This window comes from Arachis hypogaea, chromosome 6 (assembly GCF_003086295.3).
Source record: "Arachis hypogaea cultivar Tifrunner chromosome 6, arahy.Tifrunner.gnm2.J5K5, whole genome shotgun sequence".
NCBI lineage: Eukaryota > Viridiplantae > Streptophyta > Magnoliopsida > Fabales > Fabaceae > Arachis > Arachis hypogaea.
In genome coordinates, this window is record NC_092041.1 from 92,035,396 (window position 1) to 92,044,304 (window position 8,909).

Below are 8,909 nucleotides of genomic sequence, written 5' to 3' on the forward strand. Positions count from 1 at the left end.
AATAATAATAATAAGGGAGATAGGATTGGAATAAAATACACCTTGTCCTATTTGTAATTGTGAATAATTTTAATTTTGGTTTAGTTATAAGAAAGAAGAGTCCCGTTAATATATAGTCAACATCCAAAAATATGTAAAATTTGGGAGGATTTTTCGTCGGTGTCATTTTATCTATAGGTAAGACGGTGATAAATTCTTAAAAACAGTAAATTCGTTCTAATACTTTTTCAATTTATGTCTACAAAGTTTATTCGAATAAAATAGCCCAAATATTTTGGTTTGCTTCATTTAAATGTACAAGAAAATGCAGAGGCCATATAATAAATGACACTTTGTTTTTTATATTGGAATAGCAATAGTGTTTTTTTAAAATGTGAATTGATAGAGTATTATTTTTAAATGTAGAATTAGTTAATTAGAGAAGTAGAAATCAAAACGTTCGATTTGTGAGAAGTACATAAATCGAACTGTCTGATTTGTGAAAGGTACCTCAGATCGAGAGATTTTTGTTTAAAAGATTAAAAAATTTGAGGTACAAAAATCAAACCTATCGATTTGTGTACCTTACACATTTTTAAAAAATACCAAAAATTATAATGTTATAGTATATCACTACTTTTATTTTCATAAAAAAAAAAGCCAATAAATAAATGTAAAAGGTTCACTGACTTTATTCCTAATAATGTTGGAAGGAAGCTTTAATAGTTTTAGGATTTTTAAAGATTAATTTAATCATAAAAAATTAGAGATAGTAACATAATTAAGTAGGTTACATATATTTAATTCAAATAACTCAATAAAAACTAATAAATATAATTAATATTTCTTAATATATACTTTAAGAGTACATGATAGCAAAATTTATCAATTTCAAAATATTAGCATATTTTGCATGAGATAAATGTTTGGAAATTGTATTTTTTTGAGAAAAATTTAGTAGTATTGATATAAAATCCTATCTTAAATATTAATATAATATAAATAAATCCTTACAAGTTTGAATATTTTTGTTATAATAGAAATATGAAAGATTTGGTATTTAATTTTTTTCTTTTAAAATTATATATATAAATATTAAAATAGTATAATTATTTTAATTTCTAAAATTTAAATTCAAAATAATTTAATAAAAGCTTAAAATACTTTTCATGTGAACTATACCTACATTTATTACTATACCTATATTTATTGTTATGCCCTAGGAGAGATATGAGCGAAGGAGAGAGCGGGCGTGAGGAGTTGAAGGGGGAAACACAGCGAGGATGACGGTTATGTCGTCGGAAGAAATAAGAGGAAGAGTGTGGGTGGGTGTACAAGGAGAATCTTTTTCAGGATGATTTTTAGAAGGTTCCTAAGTCTCTTTTTGAGATAAGGTCATTGGTATAGTAAAGTCGAAAACCTTTGCACTCGTTGGATCACTATCAGGGATGGTATTGCGACGGTGGTAGGCAAGTAGGGTGATTCTCCTAGAGAAGCCTTAGTGATCAAGGTCCTGGATAGGAAGTATAGTTATACAGCTCTTTCTCATAAGTTGAGGGTAGTATGACGCATCAAAGAAGGTTTCATTCTGCTAGATGTGGGATTTGGATACTTTCTGGTGAAATTCGATGCCGCTGAGGATCGTGAGAAGGTCATGCTTAGTGGACCTTGGTTGATTGAGGGTCACTACGTGGCGGTAAAACCATGGGATGTTAATTTCTAATTGAGTGAACAATCTTTCGATTCTATGTTAGTTTGGATTCAGGTCTCCAGTCTCCCAATCTGGTGTTATCAGGAGAAGGCAATGCTACATATTGCAGCTATAATAGAAGTCCTAGTAAAAGTTGATTTGGCCACCAAACTGGCAGAGAGGGGGAGATATGCCCGTGTTTGTGTTCAAATAAATTTAGGATTGCCAGTGATCAAGAATATCATAGTTGAGGGTGTCTCTTACAATGTGGAGTATGAAAGTCTAACTCTGCTTTGTGAATTTTGTGCAAGATATGCCCATGATAAATCTCAATGCTTGAGTAGGGTTCCTATAGAAGAGAAGAGGGTTGACTCTGTTTAGGGGGAGGCACAGGGTTGCGCCAAGTCGGATTCGGAAATTCAAAATTCAGATGGAATGAAAATGGTTGATTCGGCCGATAATTTAGGCAAGGATAATGGCAATAATTTGGGTGCAAAATCTGGGGATGATTCTGTGCATGGAAACGGGGCCAATGGAAAGGAGGCATGTGGAGAGAGAGAAGCGGGCTGGCATAAGGTACTGAAGAAAGAAAAATTTAAGTTGGGCCACAATTTAACAAGGAAGGCCCAAGGACCCAATCAAACTTGTTCTGGGTCGGGTGGCCACCAGAAGCCCAAACCACAGCCTTCACGGGGGTCCAGGGAGCAGGGAGTCCGAGTTAGGCATACCCGGTAGCGTGCGTCGTCATCTTCCCATACACGAGCAACGAAAGGGTTCTCCATCAAGAAACGTCTTCATCCGGTATCCTTGCAAAACTCGCCGGTTAGAGGCATGGCGGGGGAGGCACCTGTCCTCGAGAGTCCAGCCATGATTCCGCTGGAGAAGGGAGTAGCATTGCCGCTGGTTCCTGTGAATGTGGTACGGGAGTATGGCATTGCATCAACGTCTGAAAAAGAGGGGGTGCAAGGAGGTCCGGAGAGTGCTGTGCCGGCGCTGATCTCCATGATTGTGGCTCGGGATAAATGTGTATCATCAATGAAGAAGAAGGTAGTGGTACATGGAGGCCCAAGGTCTTCCGTTCCAGGGGACAAGTCTTCTACTGAGGTTGGTGGTACAAGTTAATTTTATCTTTTATTCTTATATCCTATTGTTAATTTTATTTAATGAATAAAATTTAAATATCTTAGTTTTAAATAATAGGGGTGCTTCTAATAAGTTAGCCCAAGTAAATTGTAAGGAGCTTGTTAGGAAATTTAGACTTGTTTTTTTATTGTGGTTGAGACTCATTCTCCCTTTCAACATTTAAATCTATTCTAGAAAAGACTCGGTTACTATCATGTTGGTATAGAGAAGAGGAAGTTGGACATAAGGGTAGTATCTGGTTCCTTTCTTCAGTACAAGATACTTGCTGCAAATTGGTTGATGCTTGCGATTAATGTGTCACGATCGAAGTTCAGCTTGAAAATGTAGTTTGGAGGTATAGTAGTATTTATGGTAGTCTTCAGCATAATACAAGAGGTCTTCTTTGAGATTACCTAGTAGATCAGTTTTCATCTTTTCAAGGGCCTTGAATTGTCCTCGGTGATTTCAATGAAGTTCTTTTCTTTCATGAAGTTAAAGGTTGTTATTTTTCGAGATACGTGCTGATCAGTTTGCCAAATCTTTAGGCAACAGTGTTCTGTTTGACTTGAAGACTATTAGGAGATATTTTACTTGGTACAGGAGGGTGAACAGTAATATTGAGATGGCAAAAAGACATGACTAGGTTCGTATTAGTAGTGGATGGTTATCACTTTTTCTTGAGCCCTATGCAGAAATACTGAATAGACTGTAGTTTGATCACTGTCCTATCTTAGTGCGATGTAAAGGGCACCTGCAGCTGAAAAGGAATAGACCTTTCTGTTTTATGCCAGTTTGGGCTACTCATCCTGGTTACAGAGATGTCGTGAAACAGTGTTGGTGGTCTGGCTTTAGAGGGGTGCAAGGCAAGCTTTTGGAAGTACAAAAGAATTATCTTGTGTTTAATTCTACAGTTTTGGTAACATCTTTGTTAGGAAATATGAACTGGAGTGTCAAATTAATTATCTTCAGAAGCATTTGGAAGAGAGGGAAGACTCTTTCATGCGTCAAAAAGCACAAAGGTTGATTGAGAATTATAATAACACTCTTGTACAAGAATAACTTCTTTGGTTTCAAAAATCCAGAGAACCGTGGGTGAAGTTTGGGAACAGAAACACCAGCTTCTTCCATGTTCAGACACTTGTGTGGTGGAAGAAAAATAAGATTCATGGTCTCTTTCTCAAGGATAGTGATGGAGAATTATTGTTGATTCAGAATTTCTCAAAATAGAATTCCGTCATTGCAAGTATAGTCTAAATCAACAATTGATTCCCAATCAAATTTTAATCTAAAGATGTCACAATCAATACAAAATAAGCCGGGAGTTTTAATTCCCGGGTCATTTTCCATAGGAGTTGCAATAAAATGCTCTTTTATTGGCTATGGAAAATTTGAGGGTTTTGATTATAAGAGGCAAGAAATTAAAATGGCAAGTAATTAAATGGAAAGCAAGTAAAAGCAAAGAAAATGAAAATTAAATGGAAAAATAGGCTCTTGGCAAGAATTGGGGAATTAATAATTTCTATCCTAGTTATGGACCACAAACATGGTAATTGGGTAGAATTAATCCCAATTAGTCAATCCTAACATCAAGAATTAGTCAAAAGGGCATAATTGATGTTAATCCACAAGTCCTAACCAATTCTATTAATGGAAGGCTTAGAGTTAGTAGAAACCAAATCAACTAACAATCTTAACACAATGTAGAATGGACATCCACAACTCAAGTTCACCTAATTACCCAATTTTTCAACCAAGAGTGTGAAAAACTAGGCAAAAATCCCCAAGCATTTTATCAAACACTTGGAAGGTATAAAAGAGAAGCATGGTAACATAACAAGAGATAATAAAATATACAACTACCAATTACAATAAAACAATAATAACAACTAAATTAAATAATAAGAAACATAAAATATAAATTACATTAATTAAAATTAAAAGTAACAAAGTGTCATAAACATAAAAGAATAAAAGAAGGAAAATAACAAGTAGAAGTAAAGAACAAAGATGCAATAACAATAAATGACAAAGAAAACTAAATGAAAACAGTAATTGAACCTAAATCTAAGAGAGATCTAATCTAATCTATCTTAATTCTAGAGAGAAATGAGAGCTTCTCTCTCTAGAATATGACCTAAAGCATGTTTCTAATTTACCCTAATTGCTCTCCACTTGACATGGAGTGATGCCTCTTTGATATAGCACTCAATCAGCTTCAGAAAGTCCAAAACTGGGCTCTGGAGGTCCAGAAATCGCCCCGAGCATTTTCCTTTAAGTGGGTCACATGCGCTGATTCGTGTGGACGCACAGATATGTGCGTACGCACACATGCTCAATTTTTCTCTTGTGCGTACGCATAGGCACATGGCGTTGTGCTTCTTGTGCGTATGCATAGTAGGTTGTGCGTACGCACACAACAATGTGTGCTTCTCCTTTGATTTCTTCATGTTTTCTCTCTATTGCATGCTTCTCATCCACTCTCATCAAGCCATTCCAACCTATTATACCTGAAATCACTCATAAAAAATATCATGGCATCGAATGGAATGAAAGTGGAATAAAATTGGTTAAATTAAGTACAAAATAGCATATTTTCACAATTAAGCTCAATTTAGGGAGAGAACACAAAAGTATGCTATTTGAATGAATAAATGTGGGTTTATATGATGAAATCCACTCAAATCAATCCAAAATTTATCGTCAAATATGAATTCATCAATTCTCCCACACTTAAACAATAGCATGTTCTCATGCTAATCACATTCAAAGGAGAATGGTAAAATGGCAAGCAATTTATTCAATGCAACTTCATATATGCATGCAACTATACTAAATGCTCTCTATCTATATCTATATTATGGTTTCCTATTGAGTTCGTCAAAAATAAACAAGAGAATCCCAATCAATCCAAAACAAGCCTTAGGGCCAAGGCAAAGAAAATATAGCAATATGATCAATGTCCAAAGATTTGATTGAAAATTTTTAAAAACTAACAAACAACTTGCAAGATGATATAGGATAAGAGATGAAAACATAGAATTGAGCAAATGTTTACACTCTAATCACTCAGTGTGTAGGACTTAATCACTCAATTCTCCTTTAGTCATGTTTTCTAGGATTTGCTAGTCATCTAACAATCAACACATACTGGATGCATGAATGTAAATATCATGAGGTCTTTGGAGGGTTGTAATGGGGCTAGGGTTAAGGTATGATTAATATGGTTAAGTGAGCTAATAGATTGGATGTTTGATTAGCTCAAGTATCCCACCTAATCCTATATCAACCTATGTACACAAAAAAGAACAACCTAACTTCCCATTCACCTCTTTTCTCACATTCACTCATGCATTCTTCTTTCTAATTCAACCACATATGCATTCTTTTATTTAACATTATTATTATCATTCATTTTTTATTTTTTTCCCTTTTTTCTTTTCTTTTTCTCTTCTTTTTTTTCTTTTTTTTTCTTTTCTCTTTTTTTTTTTTCAAAAAGTATATACACCATAATTTCTCTTTTCTTTTATCAACGAAAAGAGATGCATATGTTTCTAAGTAATGAATGCATGAGTGATTACCCATTATTCCAAATTTTCTCAATGAACACCCAAAGAAAACTAACTACCAATGTTTCCCCACAAATTTTCCCACACTTGAATAACACATACACTCAGCCTAAGCTAATCAAATATACAATTCATGGATATTACTGGTTTTTCGCCTAAGCTAATCAACCACATAACCAAAAGAAATAGTATGTGTTCCTCAATTAAGTAGCCTAGGTCGCAAATAAATATAAGAAAGAGTGAGGGCACAAACAAACCTAGGTAACCACAACTAAAGTGAATTGAGTATATAAGATATTGGTTATTGAATTGCGTAAGTGAAGGCGCAAGATGAATGAAAAATGGCACAATCAACAATAACCAATTCAATGATGAAAGAAAAACTACTTATTCATCTTGAAACATGATTAAATAGCCACATGGTAAAGGTACTTGTTGCAAAAAGTTATAAGTTTGATAAGAATCAAGTTAAGTCACTCAAACAAATGCAAGACATTTAAAACGAACAAGTGCCTTATAATGTGCTTGCATTGATTTTAAAACCATGATGGACAAGTAAATCATTTCAATTCACTAAAGTAAAAGTGCACAATTCATGATTAAGTTGCCAACCAAGGATATAGTCTAATGCATATGGTAGTTACAACATATAAATCAAACTCAAAATTCTTTTAGGCAATCAAACAAAGACTTAATGCTCAGTGCACATATTCATTAAGAATTAAACCAAAATTCAAGCAAGAAGCAACCCACTTAACATCAAGCAAACACTTGCAACTTATTTAATTAACAACAATTAAACTAAATCTAATATAATTACGAAAATGAAAATAAGGTGCAATGAAAACTAAGTAAAACAAGTAGAAAAATAGGGGAAAAAACAAGAGAAGGGAGGGATGGAGGGGGTGGAAGTGTGATAGGGCTTAATTTAAAGTGCAATAAAAATTTTGCCCAAAACAGCACTTGTGCGTACGCACACAAGGTGAAAAATGGAAGGTGTGCGTCCGCACCAGCATGTGCGAATGCTTCGAACAGAGAGGTGATTAAGAAGTGTGCATGCGCACAAGGGTGTGCGTACGCACAAAAGACTGTCTTTTTTTAAAAAAGAGGATAATGTGTGCGTGCGCACACAGGTCCATGCGCACGCACAAAAGCAAAAAGTGGAAAGGGTTAATACGCACAGGGTTTGCCAGCGTTCCCAACAGAGGAAGTGCAGGTGAGTGTGTGTACGCACAGGGTGGTGCGTACGCATATAATGCGCAAAAAGAAGGTTGCGTGCGTACGCACAAGTGCGTGCGCATGCACAAAGCGCAAAACAAAGGGAGATGCACGCGCACAAGGCATGCGAGCGCTCCCAACAGGTGGGTGCACATGCACAAAACGCGAATTTTAGTGATTGTGTGCATGCGCACATCCTGTTTTTTCAAAAAAAACATTTCTTTAAATTCCAAGGCACTAAGCCTTAGCTCAACAAAAGCTCAATCCCAAAACATCCAAAAACTCATAAATTCATGATTCATACAGAAATTAACCTAACAAATCTCAAAATTAAACTAATTCTAAGCTAACTAAAATAAGCAAATGCAATAAAGTCAAATTATAAACAAAAAGAGAAGGTAAGAACAATGTTATCATGGTGGGGTGTCTCCCACCTAGCACTTTACTTTATTGTCCTTAAGTTGGACTTATGGAGAGCTCTAATCAAGGAGATTTGTGCTTCTATTCATCTTGTAGCTTCCAACAATGTTTGAATCTTCAAAATTCTCAATTGATTGCACCAAGCTTAGATGGAGTTCCCAACAAGCTATGAGCTCCAAAATTAACCTTCTATACAAACAAAATCAAGAGAATAAACAAAAAGCAAGATATTCACATATTAACATATTTACAATAGCCAATAGCATAACACCATTGCAATTTTCCCGACAATAGCGTCAAAAACTTGATAATGAGAATTTGTGCCGATTCGGAATTTAGACAAAATAGAATTTCTTCCGTTGCAAGTATAGTCCGAACCGGTAATGGATCCTCTCAATCAAATTTTAATCTCAAAGATATCACAATTCAAAACAATTATAAACCGGGAGTTTTAAGTCCCAAGTCATCTTCCCTAGGAGTTGCAATGAAATGCTCTTTTATTGGCTATGGGGAATTTGGGGGTTTTGATTATAAGAGGCAAGAAATTAAAATGGCAAGTAATTAAATGGAAAGCAAGTAAAAGCAATGAAAATGAAAATTAAATGGCAAAATGGGCTCTTGGCAAGAATTGGAGAATTAAGGATTCCTATCCTAGTTATGGACCATAAACATGGTAATTGTGTAGAATTAATCCCAATTAGTCAATCCTAACATCGAGAATTAGTCAAAAGGGTATAATTGATCTCAATCCACAAGTCCTAGCCAACTTTATTAATGGAAGGCTTAGAGTTAGTGAAAACCAAATCAACTAACAATCCTAACACAATGTAGAATGGACATCCACAACTCAAGTTTATCTAATTACCCAATTTCCCAACCAAGAGTGTGAAAAACTAGGCAAAAATCAAACCAAG